General features: G+C 37.1%; 1 protein-coding gene across 11 annotated transcripts in view; it reads right to left on the bottom strand.

Annotated features, from left to right (window-relative positions):
- The window catches only part of OSBPL9 (oxysterol binding protein like 9), a 177,604-nt gene that overhangs the window by 116,577 nt on the left and 40,928 nt on the right, over positions 1-20,099 (bottom strand). The window lies entirely within an intron of this gene.

Consider the following 20,099-nt stretch of genomic DNA (forward strand, 5'->3'; position numbering starts at 1 on the left):
TAGGCCTGCATTTATAAGTTGTTTGTTTCAGTAAGGTGGATAGAGTGGGTTTTAAACTTTTTTTTTTTTGGTATTCAACTATATGTAGCATATTAAGACAACAGGAATTAGGAAAGCAACATGCAAAATAGGGAGTCTACTGGTCAGTGTCCTTAAGAAATAAGTGTCTTAAGTATTCCAGAGAGAACAGCTAGGGAACATGGCACAGGTATAATGATCCAGGTTGGTGACAAAACAAGCAGTATGCCACAGATAAAACTAGGACCTTGAAAATGGGGATTGAAAGGACTTAAGGGGCCAAGATACCTAATCCCATGAAAAAAAAGACTACTCCTATCCCAGGAGGATTAGGTAATAGAGCCAAACATTTACAGGTTACCTACCACCACACCTTCCGAAAGTTCGTTTTATGTCACTTTGTCTATTCTAATGCAGGTCTTTCACAAAAGCAGTCTCCAACTTACGATGGCTTGACTTATGATTTTCAACTTTACGATAGTGTGAAAGCAATACACATTCAGCAGAAACCGTACTCTCAAGTTTTAATTTTGATCTTTTCCTGGGCTAGCAATATGTGGTGATACTCTCTCGTGATGCTGGGCAGTAGCTCCCCATCAGCCACGTGATCACAAGGGGGAACAATATACACCGACAACCATTCTGTACCTCATCAACCATTCTGTTTTTCAGTACAGTATTCAATAAATTACATGAGCTAGTCAACACTTTATTATAAAACAGGCTTTGAATGAGATGATTTTGCCCAGCTGTACGCTCACATAAGTTTTCTGAGCACGTTTAAGATACGTGAGCCTAAGCTGTGGTGTTCAGTAGGTTAGGTGTATTAAATGCATTTTTGACTTATGATATTTTCAATTTACAATAGGTTTATTGGTATGTAACCCCATTGTAAGTCTGTACCTATTTTCACTTACCAAAAGAAATCTGGAAATTTTCCAGAAAACAGGCCAAAAGCGAAAATCACATTCAGCATTTGTTTTGCCCTGAGCGGTTACAGAGGCAGTGTTCACAACAAATAGCAAGAGTAGAACCGCCAAGCTCCCTCCCCAGGAGCTACACTCAGCATCTCAGCATCAAGCTGCCACAGCTTTGAACTGTGTCTGTGAGCATCTGGGCTTTACCTCTATTTATTTTGCGTATCTGTTAGGAAGCTGCAACCTAAGGTAATTGCTTTTTCACTTCACCCATTTCGCCTTACAAAAGGTTTCATAAGAACACTCATCTTTCCGATAGGAGGGGAAACGTGTATTTATTTCTTCTCAGAGGCTGTCTGGATGAACCCCAACTCTATCCAAATCCCATCAACTTGAATTACCTTAGTTATTCCTCTGTATCATATTGGGTAGGGATTTTTTTTTTTTTTTTTTTTTTTTTTTTTTTTTGGTGGTACGTGGGCCTCTCACTGCTGTGGCCTCTCCCGTTGCGGAGCACAGGCTCCGGACGCGCAGGCTCAGCGGCCATGGCTCACGGGCCCAGCCGCTCCGCGGCATGTGGGATCTTCCCGGACCGGGGCACGAACCCGTGTCCCCTGCATCCGCAGGCGGATTCTCAACCACTGCGCCACCAGGGAAGCCCTGGGTAGGGATTTTTATCCCCATTTTCACACATGGAAAGTGTATCCAGAGTATAATGACTTACCCAAGGTCATACAGAGTTAACGGCAGAACCAGATCATTGGCATGGTACCTACTTATTCCATGACAAATAAAGACACACCTTAGTGGGTAAGCACGTATGGGAGCAACTCATTCTGGTTAACTTAATTTCATGGTTAATGGAGCTAACCTTCTAACTTACGATGTATCAATTATTTGTTGAGTCATAACTAAATACAGCATATGTGCCAGATACAGCCTTGGAATATATAACAATAATGCCTCCAGTAGAGGAGATAAAACATGTAAAGAGGTGAGTATACATAATATAAGGCAAAAAGTGATCTCTACATGGATGAACTTTGAAAACATGCTAAATAAAAGGAGCTAGTCAAAAAGGACCACGTGCTGTATGATTCCATTTACATGAAATGCCCCAAATAGGCAAATTCATACAGACCAAGAGTAGGTTAGTGGTTGCCTAGGGCTGAGAGGCTGGAGAAGGAGGTGGGGTAGAATGAGGAATGACTGCTAATGGGTATGAGTTTCTTTATAGGGTGATGAAAAAATTCTAAAATCGATTGTAGTGACGGTTGCACAACTCTGTGAATACACTAAAAACATTGAATTGCATACTTTAAATGGGTGAATTGTATGGTATGTGAATTATATCTCAACAAAACTGTTATATAATTCATTACAATTCCAAACTCGGGTTCTTTCTTTTTGGTCCCTTAACATAAATTCACCAGTTTAGACCTAGTCAACTCAGATAGAAACCTCTCGGTTCTAATACTTGTTCTCCTTTATTGCATCACCACAAGTGGTGCTCACTCCACTTCTGAACTATAATCTCAAATTCGCTAACTCTTCTCCATCCTATGAATTGCTACTGCCCTATTTCAGGGTTTCATCACTTCTTGCTTGATGAAGCAATCTGTCTCTTTCAGTCTGGCTACCTTTAGTCCACAGTCCTTGCTATTGCCAGAGTAATATTTATAAAGCACAGACTCTTACAGGAGACCCAGATACTTAAAACTTTTCCTTGGTTCTCCATGAACTATCAGATAAAGTCAACATTTCTTCATAATGCCATTGAAGATTGTTCAAAATCTGGCCCAATCAACCTTTCCACTGTCATCACCTAGCCACTTCCTCCTCACCTCACAGAGATCCTACATGTACTCAGCCTCAACATTTCTTCCATACACTGAAAGAAAACACCAAGAAATTTCACTTTTTCATGTCCTTCCTCAAGTTCAATCCCCCGCCACTTGTTAAACAAAAGCAAACCCCTACATCTCCCCCTAGCTACCACCTCCTTTCTTAATGCTTTCACAGAGGAACTTACTAAAAACTGCCCACACCTTAACCTTTCATCTACTCCCAGCAATTGCTTCCTTCCCCACCTCTGCACCAAGCTTCACTCTCACAGGTCTTCAATGACCACTTTACTACTCTAGAGTTTTGTCATAGAGCACCATTCTGAAGCATTGCTGCTGCCCCTGACCACTTCCTTCTTAAAATTCTCTCCTTCAATGACTCTTTATTACCTAAGCTGTGCTTCAGAGACATTTCTACCTAAGTATCTTTGACAACTTACATGGAAAAAGCATTATTTCCTGATCCATTACACTTTTCCCCTCCTCTATCCAAAAGCTTCTTTGAAGACTTTGGAACCTACCTAACAACCTCACACTCCAATCCAGTCTTGCCATTACCCTAAGCATTCTTCAACGTACAGAGGGACAATTCATCTGACACTCTGGCCTCTCAGTTTCTTGATTTATTCAACTCAAGTAAACTTCATTGCCATTCTCCTTCATTCACTCATTCTCATGGCAATTCCCTAGATCTGGATAACATATCATATCCAATATGATAGCCATTAGTCACATGTGGGTATTTCAATTTTTATTATAATTAAATAAAATTTTAAATAAGTTCCTCAGTCATATTTCAAACAGTCACATGTGGCTAGAGACTATGGAACTACACAGTGCAGACACAGAACATTTTAATGACTGCACTAAATTCTACTAGACACCATTGCCCTAGATCTTGTCATCACAGAGAACTAAACCATAGTAAAAAGTTACCACTGCCAGTTATTGAACTGGCAGTAATGAGCCAGCCACTATGATAAGCATTTTACATACATCATTTGAAAACAACTTTACATGGAAAGGTAACATATACACAAATCATAACTGTACAAGCTCAATGAAGAAACGCTCTCCTTGTACCCTGCCCTAATCATTAGCCTTGTCCTCCATCCCAAAGGTAAATAGTATCTCTACTTCTAACATTAAAATTAGTTTTGTCTGTGTCTGAACTTCATACAAATGGACTCATACAACATATTTTCTTCTGTGTCTGACTTCTTTCACTCAACATAATGTTTGTGAAATTCATCAAATATGCTGCATATAGCAATGGTTTGTTCATTTTTATTGCTATATGTAGTATTCCTTAATATGAATATCCACAATTTATCAGTTCCACTGCAGATGGACATTTATGTTGTTTCCAGTTTTAGATTAGAATCATGCTGCTATGACATTCTTATTCACCTTTTGTTATATATATGCTTATATTTCTATTAGACACACTCTAGGAGTGAATTTGCTAGGTCATATGGTATGCACATGTTAATTTTTTTTTTTTCGGTATGCGGGCCTCTCACTGTTGTGGCCTCTCCCATTGCGGAGCACAGGCTCCGGACGCGCAGGCCTAGCGGCCATGGCTCACGGGCTTAGTTGCTCCGCAGCATGTGGGATCTTCCCGGACCAGGGCACGAACCCGTGTCCCCTGCATCGGCAGGCAGATTCTCAACCACTGCGCCACCAGGGAAGCCTGCACATGTTAATTTTAATAGACACTGTCAAACAGTTCTCAAAAGTAGTCGTGCCAATTATACTCCAACCAAAGGTGTATGAAACTTTCAACTATTCCACACCTTCACTAACACTTTTTTACTTTAGTCATTCTGGCAGGTGAGTGTTACTAACTTATAGTGGTCCCAATTATATTTCCCTGATAACTAATGAAGTTCAGTATCTTTTCATGTTTGTGACCATGAGACTATCCTCCTGTGTTTTTTTTGAACAGAAACAGTTTAAGTTTCTTGCCTATTGAATAGACTGGACTACCATTTTCTAATTATCTTTAGGAGTTCTTTATATAACCTAGACATGAACCCTTCACTGGTTATGAATTAGGCAAATATCTTCTCCCACCCTGTTGCCAGCCTTTGTACTCTCATAATGATGTCTGTTCATGAAGTGTTAACTTTAACGTATGAAAATGTATTGGTTTTACACCTTATGATTGTGCTTTCTGTATCTTCTTTAAGAATTCATTCCCAATCCCAAGACCATGAAAATATTCTCCTATGGTATCTTCTGGAAATCTTTACATTTGAGTATCAGATGGAGTAAGCCCTCCAACATTTTTCTCTTGGCCTTTCTAAATTAAAAATCAACATCAACACCATGGTCATAGCCAGTTCTCCCTAGAAAGGCAGGTGAGAAAAAGTTGCCATCTCTACTGGGGTCTCTTTGTTGACTGAGAAGACAGGGATCAAAAGTGGGTATTCCTGGAGCAGAAACAGAAGAACTACAATCCTGCAGCCTGTGGAACAAAAACCACATTCACAGAAAGATAGACAAGATGAAAAGGCAGAGGGCTATGTACCAGATGAAGAAACAAGATAGAACCCCAGAAAACCAACTAAATGAAATGGAGATAGGCAATCTTCCAGAAAAAGAATTCAGAATAATGATAGTGAAGATAATCAAGAACCTCGGAAAAGGCACTGAGGCAAAGATCAAGAAGATGAAAGAAATGTTTAACAAAGACCTAGAAGAATTAAAGAACAAACAGACAGAGATGAACAATACAATAACTGAAATAAAAAATACAACAGAAGGAATCAACAGCAGAATAACTGAGGCACAAGAACGGAAAGTGACCTGGAAGACAGAAGAGTGGAATTCACTGCTGCGGAACAGAATAAAGAAAAAAGAACGAAAAGAAATGAAGGCAGCCTAAGAGACCTCTGGGACAACATTAAACGCAACAACATTCGCATTATAGGAGTTCCAGAAGGAGAAGAGAGAGAGAAAGGACCCGAGAAAATACTTGAAGAGATTATAGTCAAAAACTTCCCTTACATGGGTAAGGAAATAGCCACACAAGTCCAGGAAGCATAGCGAGTCCCACAGAGGATAAACCCAAGGAGAAACATGCCAAGACACAGAGTAATTAAATTGGCAAAAATTAAAGACAAAGAAAAATTATTGAAAGCAGCAAGGGAAAAACAACATAACATACAAGGGAACTCCCATAAGGTTAACAGCTGATTTCTCAGAAAAAATTCTACAAGCCAGAAGGGAGTGGCATGATATACTTAAAGTGATGAAAGGGAAGAACTTACAACCAAGATTACTCTACCCAGCAAGGACCTCATTCAGATTCGATGGAGAAATCAAAAGCTTTAGAGACAAGCAAAAGCTGTGAGAATTCAGCACCACCAAACCAGCTCTACAACAAATGCTAAAGGAACTTCTCTAAGTGGGAAACACAAGAGAAGAAAAGTACCTACAAAGACAAACCCGAAACAATTAAGAACATGGTCACAGGAACATACATATCAATAATTACCTTACACGTGAATGGATTAAATGCTCCAACCAAAAGACACAGACTTGCTGAATGGATACAAAAACACGACCCATATATATGCTGTTTACAAGAGACCCACTTCAGACCTAGGGACACATACAGACTGAAACTGAGGGGATGGAAAAAGGTATTCCATGCAAATGGAAATCAAAAGAAAACTGGAGTAGCAATACTCATATCAGATAAAATAAACTTTAAAATAAAGAATCTTACAAGACACAAGAAAGGACACTATGTAATGATCAAGGGATCAATCCAAGAAGAAGATATAACAATTATAAATATATATGCCCCCAACATAGGAGCACCTCAATACATACGGTAACTGCTAACAGCTCTAAAAGAGGAAATCGACAATAACACAATAATAGTGGGGGATTTTAACACCTCACTTACACCAATGGACAGAGCATCCAAAATGAAAATTAATAAGGAAACTTTATTAATAAGCAAGCTTTAAATGACACAATAGACCAGATAGATTTAATTGATATTTATAGGACATTCCATCCAAAAACAGCAGATTATACTTTCCTCTCAAGTGCGCATGGAACATTCTCCAGGATAGATCACATCTTGGGTCACAAATCAAGCCTCAGTAAATTTAAGAAAATTGAAATCATATCAAGCATCTTTTCTGAACAAAATGCTATGAGATTAGAAATTAACTACAGGGAACAAAACGTAAAAAACAGAAACACATGGAGCCTAAACAATATGTTACTAAATAACCAAAAGATCACTGAAGAAATCAAAGAGGAAATCAAAAAATACCTGCAAACATATGACAATGAAAACACGATGATCCAAAATCTATGGGATGCAGCAAAAGCCGTTCTAAGAGGGAAGTTTATAGCTATGCAAGCCTACTGCAAGAAACAAGAAAAATCACAAATAAACAATCTAACCTTACACCTAAAGGAACAAGAGAAAGAAGAACAAACAAAACCCAAAGTTAGCATAAGGAAAGAAATCATAAAGATAGGAGCAGACATAAATGAAATAGAAACAAAAAAAAGAATAGTACAGATCAGTAAAACTAAAAGTGGTTCCTTGAGAAGATAAACAAAATTGATAAACCATTAGCCAGACTCATCAAGAAAAAGAGGGAGAGGACTCAATAAAATTAGAAGTGGAAAGGGAGAAGCTACAACAGACACCACAGAAATACAAAGCATCCTAAGACACTACTACAAGCAACTCTATGCCGATAAAATGGACAATCTGGAAGAAATGGACAAATTCTAAGAAAGGTAAAACCTTCCAAGAATGAACCAGGAAGAAATAGAAAATATGAACAGACCAATTACAAGTAATGAAATTGAAACTGTGATTAAAAATCTTCTAACAAACAAAAGTCCAGGACCAGATGGATTCACAGGTGACTTCTATCAAACATTTAGAGAAGAGCTAACACCCATCCTTCTCAAACTCTTCCAAAAAAGGGCAGAGGAAGGAACACTCCCAATCTCATTCTATGAGGCCACCATCACCCTGATAACAAAACCAGACAAAGATACTACAAAAGAAGAAAATTACAGACCAATATCACTGATGAATATAGATGCAAAAATCCTCAACAAAATACTAGCAAACAGAATCCAACAACACATTAAAAGGATCATACACCATGATCAAGTGGGATTTATCCCAGACATGCAAGGATTCTTCAATATACACAAATCAATCAATGTGATACACCATGTCAACATATTGAAGAATAAAAACTGTATGATCAGCTCAATAGATGCAGAAAAAGCTTTTCACAAAATTAAACACCCATGTATGATAAAAACTCTCCAGAAAGTGGACATAGAGGGAACCTACCTCAACATAATAAAGGCCATATACAACAAACCTACCGCAAACATCATTCTCAATGGTGAAAAATTGAAAGCATTTCCTCTAAGATCAGGAACGAGACAAGGATGTCCACTCTCACCACTATTATTCAACATAGTTTTGGAAGTTCTACCCACAGCAAGCAGAGGAGAAAAAGAAACAAAAGGAATACAAACTGGAAAAGAAGAAGTAAAACTGTCACTGTTTGCAGATGACATGATACTATACATAGAGAATCCTAAAAATGCCACCAGAAAACTACTAGAGCTAATCAATGAGTTTGGTAAAGTTTCACGATACAAAATTAATGCACAGAAATCTCTTGCATTCCTATACACTAATGATGAAAAACCTGAAAGAGAAATTAAGGAAACACTCCCATTTACCACTGCAACAAAAAGAATAAAATACCTAGGAATAAACCTACCTAGGGAGACAAAAGACCTGTATGCAGAAAACTATAAGACACTGATGAAAGAAATTAAAGATGATACCAACAGATGGAGAGATATACCATGTTCTTGGATTGGAAGAATCAATATTGTGAAAATGACTATACTATACAAAGCAATCTACAGATTCAATGCAATCCCTATCAAATTACCAATGGCATTTATTATGGAACTAGAACAAAAAGCCTTAAAATTTGTATGGAGATACAAAAGACCCCAAATAACCAAAGCAGTCTTGAGGGGAAAAAAACGGAGCTGGAGGAATCAGACTCCCTGACTTCAGACTATACTACAAAGCTACAGTAATCAATACAATATGGTACTGGCACAAAAACAGAAACATAGATCAATGGGACAAGATAGAAAGCCCAGAGATAAACCCATGCACCTATGGTCAACTAATCTATGACAATGGAGGCAAGGATATACAATGAAGAAAAGACAGTCTCTTCAGCAAGTGGTGCTGGGAAAACTGGACAGCTACATGTAAAAGAATGGAATTAGAACACTCCCTAACACCATACACAAAAATAAACTCAAAATGGATTTGAGACCTAAATGTAAGACTGGACACTATAAAACTCTTAGAGGAAAACATAGGAAGAACACTCTTTGACATAAAACACAGCAAGATCTTTTTTGGTCCACCTCCTAGAGTAATTGAAATAAAAACAAAAATAAACAATTGTGACCTAATGAAACTTAAAAGCTTTTGCACAGCAAAGGAAACCATAAACAAGACAAAAAGACAACCCTCAGAATGGGAGAAAATATTTGCAAATGAATCATCGAACAAAGGATTAATCTCCAAAATATATAAACAGCTCATGCAGCTCAATATTAAAGAAACAAACAATCCAATCCAAAAATGGGCAGAAGACCTAAACAGACATTTCTCCAAAGAGACATACAGACGGCCAAGAAGCATATGAAAAGCTGCTCAACATCACTAATTATTAGAGAAATGCAAATCAAAACTACAATGAGGTATCACCTCACACCAGTTAGAATGGGCATCACAGAAAATCTACAAACAACAAATGCTGGAGAGGGTGTGGAGAAAAGGACACCGTCTTGCACTGTTGGTGGGAACGTAAATTGATACAGCCACTATGGAGAACAGTATGGAGGTTCCTTTAAAAACTAAAAATAGAATTACCATATGATTCAGCAATCCCACTACTGGGCATATACCCAGAGTAAACCATAATTCAAAAAGACACATGCACCCCAATGTTCATTGCAGCACTACTTACAATAGCCAGGTCATGGAAGCAACCTAAATACCCATCGACAGATGAATGGATAAAGAAGATATGGTACATATATACAATGGAATATTACTCAGTCATATATATATTTCAGTCATAAAAAGGAAAGAAATTGGGTCATTTGTAGAGACGTGGATGCATCTAGAAACTGTCATACAGAGTGAAGTAAGTCAGAAAAAGAAAAACAAATATCACATATTAACGCATATATGTGGAACCTAGAAAATGGTACAGATGAACCGGTTTGCAGAGCAGAAATTGAGACACAGAAGTAGAGAACAAACGTATGGACACCAAGGGGGGATAGAGACAAGGGGTGGGGGTGTGGGTGTGCTGAATTGGGTGATTGGGATTGACATGTATACACTGATGTGTATAAAATGGATGCCTAATAAGGAAAAAAATAAATTTTAAAAAAAGTGGGTATTCTTGGCCCTTTGTAAATTTTAGAGTCAGAAGTGGAACAAGTTACACACACACACACACACACACACACACACACACACACATTAGGATACTGACTGGACTGACTGGGAACAAACTGGGATTGCCACTTATTTAAGTCTTTTTTAACTTCAGTGTTTATACTTTTCTGAGTAAAGGTCTTATCCCCCCTATTGTTAATATTTATTTCTAAGTAATTAATGTTTGATGCTATGGTAAATGTTCTCTATTTTTTAAAAAATCATTTTCTAATTACTAGTTGCTGATATATTGAAATACAATTTATTTTTGTATAGTGACCTTGTATCCAGTACCCTTGCTAAATTCATTATCAATTCTAATAGTATCTGCAGATTCTTTTGGATTTTTTGTATGCGTAACTAAAGCTGCTATGAATAATAACAGTTTCATTTCTTCTACTCCAATCCTTATACCTTATATTTATTTTTCTTGCTTTATTCATTGGCTAGGACTGCCTGGTTTAAGACTGACCCTAGAGTGGCTGGCAATGTTGAATACAGGGGTTGTAGGGGGCATCCTTGTCTTGCTATTGGTCTCTCTTCCATTGTCCACTGTAGCTATTTAAAATCTTCTCTACCTTCCTTGAACCCTCAACAACATAAGCAGTCATCAGGTAGGAACTCTAAACCTGCTATGCCCTCCCACCTAAAGACTTGCCTGCATCTATACCCACTCTTGCTTCCTTTCCACTTGTCATAATGGAAAAGGTGCCTATTACCTTTCCTCAGATCTCTTACTGTACCAATTTTCAACTCCTCTCCCTCTCTATTGGCTCTTTCCCAACTTCATTTACATATGCCAAGACTTTACACTCTAACAACAAAAACAACACCAGCAATCCTTCTCAATTATACAATCTCAGCTAGGAAATGACCCACCTCTCTCAGTCCCTTCCAGTCAAGATTATTATTCAGACTTGTCCAAGTCTCCTGCCTAAAATTATTTTAACCTCCCACTCCTCATAGGATACGTAATCATATCAGTGGCTCTTCTTTACCTTCAAATAATGTGACTGTATAACCTGGTTTACCTGCAACAGTTCCAGATTATTCCTGTTATCCTAGCATAATAATGAATAGAACCCCCTTTATTCTCAGGAGTGTCCTGCTATAGGGGATATGGTCACTCTATCATGGCCTAGTCCAAAGGCCCTCAGTGATTTGCTCCATGCCTACCTCTCATCTCTCATGAAATTCTATAGTTGGACAGCTTGAGGTTTACCAATTGCCCCAAGTTCTCTTCCAGCAAACATCCTTCCTCTCCCCTTATCTGGGTTTATACTATTTATCTTTTACATTTGGTAAAGCAAACTCCCTTTGTTAATCCATATATGGAATAATATTCTATCAATAACCAAAGTTCTTTGTTATGCTAACTCATCAATATACCAAAGTTTTTACTTCTCCCTGCTTTTATGACCCATTGTGCCAACATAATAAACATATATTATCATTCAATGACTTTCCATGATTTTTCTTCTGAAGGTTTCAGATGATCATCATTTCAGGTTCTGCCAGTGCTTGGACTCACCAAGGTGCCTGCTGCTCCAGGTCATACTATCCAGGTTCCAGAAACTAATAGAAGATGGAGTCATGAAATCAGTTGAGTTTCCTGACTTCACCTCTTTTCCTTTCTTCTATACACACAAACATACTTCAGACATGAATCATAGTTCTGGTACCAAAGACAGAAAGATAGTTTTGCTCTCATGCCTTGGGAAAAAACAGAACATTGGCTATTTTAGGGCCAATCTCCCTTTGTAAGAAGAAGAAAGTAAACTGGTAAACTGGCTCCAAAGATAATAAAAAAGGAATGATGACTCCTCTGGGACGTAGATTGCTCACACAGCTCCTAAAAGGAACGTTGACAGTGCTAAGAATACACAGCACAGCTACTCCCACTGCAACTCTACAACCACATACTTTCCCCCTCACTGCTGAAATATTAGAAGTCTTACATTCATATAACATTCTTACATTATTACATTATATGACCTTATGGTATATGATCTTACTTTCATATAACACATTTAGGCAGAACAGGTATTACTTTTCTTTAGAAATTAGAAAACCGAGACTCAGAGAAGTAAAGAAAAATTGCCCAAGGTCCTACAACTAAAAGACAGGAGAATTCAGGTCTTGCAACTCCTGATCCAAAGACCGTTCTTAACAGGGCATAGGTATAATAAGCAATATTCACTAATTACTTCAACATACTTATTAAATACCTATTCTGGGCCAGGAGCAATAACAGCCATGGGATATATATATATAGGAATCAGATATATCTCTGCCCTGCAAGAGCACATAGTTTAGAGGGGAGAGAGAAGAGTCAACAATATAGAGGGAAGCAGGAAAGCTTAAGGTCCAGCCTTCTCACCAAAGACATTGCTGCATGGCCCCACTTCAGCATCATTCATTGTTTCAACAAGTATTTATTGAATTTTCTGGTGACTAATAGAGTGGTGAACAATTTGCTTTGCTTTTTTCACTCAATATTGTTTTGAGGTTTGTTCATGTTGAGTAAATATATATACATATATATGTACTTTTCATGTCAAGAATATATGTGTGTATACATATGTATATGCATACATATACACACATATACTATCTATGTTGAGAATATGTATGTACATTTTATCTGCTATATAGTATTTATTATACAAGTATACCATAATGTCTCAATTCCCCTGTGTAGAACATTTAGGTTATTTTTTATTTTTCGTATTCCAATGCAGCAATAATCATCACTGTATATGTCTCCTGGCAACACTTCTGCAAGAAAATGTCAAGCAAACCCTCTGAAATGGAAGAGAGTTCCATTTTTATGTAGAATCAGGTGTACCTTCAACCTTACTGAAGACTACAAAACTGCTCTCCTAAGCAGTTGTACCAATTAATACTCCCATCAGCACTGTGTGAGAATTCCTATATCCCCAATCACTGGCCAACACTATATAAAATCAGACTTTAAAAATCCTTGGCAAACTGATGAAAATACTATCTTACTGAACTTTTAATTTAGAGTCTCTGATAATTACTGAGAATAAGAATCTAGTCATATTTATTGCCATTCTTATTTCCGCTTACATGAATTGAGTGTATACTTTGTACATTTTCTTTTGGGGCATTCTTTTTTCTTTTCTACTGATTTGTATGTGTTCTTTGGTCTATTTGATTTGTAGGAATTCTTCATATATTTTGTATATTAATCCTTTGTCAACTATATGCATTGTAAATACTTTCTCTCCTGCCCAATGGTTGTCTTTCTCTTTGATTATGGTGTCTTTTGTTGTTGCTGTTGAAAGGTTCTAAAATTTGAATGTTGTTAAATCTGCCAATCTTTCCTATCATAGTTTGTGTTTTAAGACATACTCCTTGGGGCTTCCCTGGTGGCACAGTGGTTGAGAATCTGCCTGCTGATGCAGGGAACGCTGGTTCATGACCCAGTCCGGGAAGATCCCACATGCCACGGAGCGGCTGGGCCCGTGAGCCATGGCCGCTGAGCCTGTGCGTCAGGAGCCTGTGCTCCGCAACAGGAGAAGCGACAACAGTGAGAGGCCCGCATACCACAAAAAAAAAAAAAGACATCCTCCTCTATCCTGATATTATAAAGACATTCTTCTATAAATTCTTATAAGTATAAATTTTCATTTTATACCTTTAATACCTCTGGGATTTATTTTTGTGTATAGCATGAGGTAGGGAATAATTTTATTTTTTTTCCATATGGGCAGCCAATTGATCCAGCTTCATTTACTGAGTGATAGTGTCTGGTTTGTAATGCTGTCATATACTAAATTCTCATAGATGTGTGCTTCTGTTTCTGAGCTTTCTCTTCTATGCCACTGATCTATTTCTTTCCCCTTATACTAATAATACCATACTTATTTTAGTTTATAATAGTTTCATTTAAAAAGTCTTAACATATGAAATGGCAAGTCCCCCGACTCCTTATTCTTGAAAATTTTCTTGCCCCTTTACCATTTTAAATGACTTTTAGAATCATCTTGTCAACCTCTTTGTTAAGCCTAATTGAGATTTTTGACTGGGATTACATGTGTTTATAGATTAATTTAGAAGAAATAAACATACACATGATATTGAGTCTAATAAGCAAGAAGATGAGATAGCTTTATCTATTTTCAGATCTTCCTGTAGTCTTTCAATGATGTTTACATTTTTTCTCCATCAAAGGAATGTATTTATCTTATAAAATATATTCCTAGGTAACTTAGAGTTCTTGTTACTATTTAAATAGAATTCTTTTTAAATTTTTTTAAATTTTTATTTATTTGGCCATACCACACAGCTTTGCTGAAGGTGAGACATTTAAATAGTATTTATTTAGATTCTTGTGGATTTTTTTAATGTAGACAATTATATCATTTGTAAACACCAATAATGCTTATTCATCACTTCCAATACTTTTTCTTCAAATTCTTTTGTTATATGTTTGCCAGGGCCCATAGCACAGTTACAGAAACATTTTCTGCAAATACTAATTTTGATTCTTCCTTCCAAACCTCATATCTTTTGTATCTTCTCTTATAGCATTCCCTAGGACCTCTAGAGTACAATAGTTAGAGAAGCAGCAATCCCTATCAAAATCCTCATGACATTTTTAATAGAACTAGAACAAATAACCTTAAAATTCACATGAACCACAAAAGAGCCTGAATTGCCAAAGCAATCTTGAGAAAAAAGAAAAAAGCTGGAGGTATAAACCTTCCAGACTTCAGACCATATTATATAGCTACAGTAATCAAAACAGCATTGTACTGGCACAAAAACAGACTAATTGATGAATGGAACAGAATAGAGAGACCAGAAATAAACCCACACACCTATGGTCAATTAATCTATGACAAAGGATGTAAGAATATACAATGGAGAAAAGACAATCTCTTCAATAAGTGGTCCTGGGAAAACTGGACAACCAAGCACTCACATGTAAAACAATGAGATTATAACATTCCCTCACAGCATATACAAAAAAACCTCAAAATGGTTTAAAGACCACACTGCAAGATCACAAACCATACAACTCCTAGAAGAGAACGTAGGCTGAACATTCTTTGACATAAATAGTAGTAATATTTTCTCAGACCAGTCTCCCAAGGCAAAAATAAATAAATAAAAGCAAAACAAACAAAACAAATGAGACCTAATTAAACTTAAAAGCTTTTGCACAGCAAAGGAAACCACCAACAAAACAAAAAGACAACATATGGAATGGGAGAAAGTACTTGCAAATCATGCGACCAACAAGGGGTTAATATCCAAAATATACAAACAGCTCATACAACTCAGTAACAAAAAAACAAACAACTCAATCAAAGACGAGTTGAACAGACTTTTTTCCAAAGAAGACATACAGATGGCTAACAGGCACATGAAAAGATGCTTAACATTGCTAATTATTAGAGAAATGCAAATCTAAACCACAATGAGATATCACCTCACTCCTCATCAAAAAAGTCTACAAATAACAAAAGTTGGAGAGGATGTGGAGAAAAAGGAACCACTGTACACTGTTAGTGGGAATGTAAACTGGTGCAGCCACTATGGAAAACAGTATGGAGGTTCCTCAAAAAACTAAAAATAGGGCTTCCCTGGTGGCGCAGTGGTTGAGAGTCCACCTGCCGATGCAGAGGATACGGGTTCATGCTCCAGTCCGGGAGGATCCCACATGCCGCAGAGTGGCTGGGCCTGTGAGTCATGGCCACTGAGCCTGCATGTCCAGAGCCTGTGCTCTGCAACAGGAGAGGCCACAACAGTGAGAGGCCCACGTACCGCAAAAAAAAAACCACACACAAAAAAACTAAACTAAAAATAGAACTACCATACAATCCAGCAATTCCACTCCCAGGTATGTATCCAGAAAAAAACAAATACTAATTCGAAAAGATACATGCAACCCAATGTTCACAGCAGCACTATCTACAATAGCCAAGACATGGAAGCAACTCAAGTGCCTGTCAACAGACAACTGGATTAAGAAGATGTGGTATATATTTATATATATACATACATATATATGTATATATACACACACACACATACATATGCAATGGAATATTATTCAGTCATAAAAAATAACAAACTACTGCCATCTGCAGCAACGTGGATAGACCCAGAGATTATGCATAGTGAAATAAGGCAGACTAAGACAAATACTGTATGATATCACTTATATGTAGAATCTAAAAAATATTACCAATAAATGTATATGTAAAACAGACAGATATAGAAAACAAACTTGTGGTTATCAAAGGGGAGAAGGGAGGAAGGACAAATTAGGAGTATGGGATTAACAGATACAAAGTACTATGTATAAAATAGATAAGCAACAAGGATATAATGTATAGCATAGGGAATTAGTCATTATCTTGAAATAACCTATAATGGAATATAAACTGCAAAAATACTGAATCACTATGCTGTGTACCTGAAACTAACATAATATTGTGAATCAACTATACTTCAGTTTAAAAAAAAAAAGAAACAGCAAAAGCAGGCACCTCTGTCTTGCTACTGATTCTAAACAGAATGCTTCTACTATTTCACTATTAAGAACACTGGAGCATTTTAGCAAATACTCCTTATCAGGTTAAGAATGTTCTCTTCTATTCCTAGCTTGTTTGATCTTGAATGCATGTTTCATTTAATTCACTGCATTTTCTGCCTTTATTCAGATGGTTATGTAATTTCCCTTTTTAGTCTATTACTATGGTAAATTATCTTAATTAATTATAAAATTAGCATCCTAGTATTGTTAGAATAAACTGTTTGGTCATAATACTTTTTGATTACACATTACTGGGTATGGTTTACTGTATTTTGCTCAAGATTTTGACATCTACATTAACAAGGGACTCTGGCCTAAAAATTCCCTTTATTTTCTCTTTCTACTTTCTTTATTATTACTTTTTCTTTTTCTAATTTTTTGAATGTAATGCTTAGCTCATTAATTTTCAATCTGTTTTATAATATATTCATTTAAGATTATAAATCATAGACTGCCTTAGATGCAGTTTTTCTTATGTAGTTCTTTTTTAAAAAATTAATTAATTTATTTATTTATGGCTGTGTTCGGTCTTCGTTTCTGTGCGAGGGCTTTCTCCAGTTGTGGCAAGAGGGGGCCACTCTTCATCGTGGTGCGCGGGCCTCTCACTATCACGGCCTCTTATTGCGGAGCACAGGCTCCAGACGCGCAGGCTCAGTAATTGTGGCTCACGGGCCCAGTTGCTGCTCTGCGGCATGTGGGATCCTCCCAGACCAGGGCTCGAAACTGCGTCCCCTGCATTGGTAGGCAGATTCTCAATCACTGCACCACCAGGGAAGCCCTTAGATGCAGTTTTAACATGTGTACCTTGATTATCATTCAGGTTTAAATATTTCATAATTTCCATTATAATTTCTACATTTACCAATGAATTATTTACAAGTATGTGTGTGAGGTGGCATGTGGCTACTGTTTTATAAAGGATTTCTAATTTATTCTGTTGCTGTCAGAGAATGTTATGTATGTGACACTGGGTTTGGGGCATTCTCTTTTTCCATACAACTGTAATTTTTTTCTTAAAGCCTATTATTTATTAATTTATTTATTTACCATCAACACTTCATTATTAGATTCCCAGGGATTTTTAATTAGAAGCTGCAAAACTTGCAAGACTATACAATTCCTGGAGTGAAATTTAGGTTTACTTTCTGAAATCAATCCAGGCAAGACTTGAAGTCTATTATTTCTGATATTAATACTATTTCCTAGCTTCTTTTGGTTAATATTTTCCTGGAATACCTTTTTTCATCACTTAAAAAATTTTTAATTTATAGTCATAAAATATTATAAACATTCAGAAAATATAGCACTAATGACATCTATGTTCCAATCACAGAGATTAAACAGATGTTTACATCTTGCCCAAGAAAGGACATTTTCAGGGTCAAATTCACAGAGAAGAGATGATGCTTCCACAAAAGCTAGTGAATTAATAAAAAAGGCATAAATCAATGAAGTATTTTTTCATAATGAAATGATAAAACAATTGACAAAAGGATGCAGATCTGGGCTTCCCTGGTGGCACAGTGGTTGAGAATCCACCTGCTGATGCAGGGGACATGGGTTCGTGCCCCGGTCCGGGAAGATCCCACATGCCGCGGAGCGGCTGGGCCCGTGAGCCACGGCTGCTGAGCCTGCGCGTCCGGAGCCTGTGCTCCGCAAAGGGAGAGGCCACAACAGTGAGAGGCCCGCCTACCACAAAAAAAAAAAAAAAAAAAAATTAAAAAAAAAAAAAAAAGGATGCAGATCTAAGAGGATGAGGTGGAAAGACATTCTTAAGGTTATACATTAACCTAGAAATACCTAATTGTATCCATTCTAAGACATCAATGATTATAAAATGTATCCCAATGCCAGAGATGTTAACATATGAAAAAATAATGTAGAATCATTGAAATAAAGCCCTGGAAGAAGTCAGTGCTAAAACTGCTAATAATCTATCATGGTACACTGCTGAACTCTCTTGTGATGGACTAAAAGAAGAGAATACAGAGGACATATCCATCAGGGAATCAGTCAACTCTGATGACCAGCACACTTGATATACGGAGTACTCAGTTTCATTGCATTGGATAAAAAAAGAGTTACTTTAACTCACATATGGATTAATAGTTTTCAGAAACTCACAATATATTTAGTGATTACTAGGGCGATTCCTAAGGCCCTGTAAAATTCTTCAAAATCTGAGATTCATCTTACCAATGGGAATTACTTTTTAAAAAATTTTTAAATTTTATTTATTTTTTTATACAGCAGGTTCCTATTAGTCATCAATTTTATACACATCAGTGTATACATGTCAATCCCAATCGCCCAATGCAGCACACCACCATCCCCACCTCCCCACGGCTTTCCCCCCTTGGTGTCCACATGTTTGTTCTCCACATGTGTGTCTCAACTTCTGCCCTGCAAACTGGTTCACCTGTACCATTTTTCTAGGTTCCACAAACATGCATTAATATACAATATTTGTTTTTCTCTTTCTGACTTACTTCACTCTGTATGACAGTCTCTAGATCCATCCACATCTCAACAAATGACTCAATTTCGTTCCTTTTTATGGCTGAGTAATATTCCATTGTATATATGTACCAAAAATTCTTTAACCATTTGTCTGTTGATGGGCATTTAGGTTGCTTCCATGACCTGGCTATTGTAAATAGTACTGCAATGACAATTGGGGTGCATATGTCTTTTTGAATTATGGTTTTCTCTGGGTATATGCCCAGTAGTGGGAGTGCTGGATCATATGGTAATTCTATTTTTAGTTTTTAAAGGAACCTCCATACTATTCTCCATAGTGGCTGTATCAATTTAATTCCCACCAACAGTGCGAGACAGTGCCCTTCTCTCCAAAACCTCTCCAGCATTTGTTGTTTGTAGATTTTCTGTGATGCCCATTCTAACTGGTGTGAGGTGATACCTCATTGTAGTTTTGATTTGAATTTCTCTAATAATTAGTTGAGCAGCTTATCATGTGCTTCTTGGCCGTCTGTATGTCTCTTTGGAGAAATGTCTATTTAGGTCTTCTGCCCATTTTTGGATTGGATTGTTTGTTTCTTTAATATTGAGCTGCATGAGCTGTTTATATATTTTGGAGATTAATCCTTTGTTCGATGATTCATTTGCAAATATTTTCTCCCATTCTGAGGGTTGTCTTTTTGTCTTGTTTATGGTTTCCTTTGCTGTGCAAAAGC

Source organism: Kogia breviceps, chromosome 1 (assembly GCF_026419965.1).
Source record: "Kogia breviceps isolate mKogBre1 chromosome 1, mKogBre1 haplotype 1, whole genome shotgun sequence".
Taxonomy (NCBI): domain Eukaryota; kingdom Metazoa; phylum Chordata; class Mammalia; order Artiodactyla; family Physeteridae; genus Kogia; species Kogia breviceps.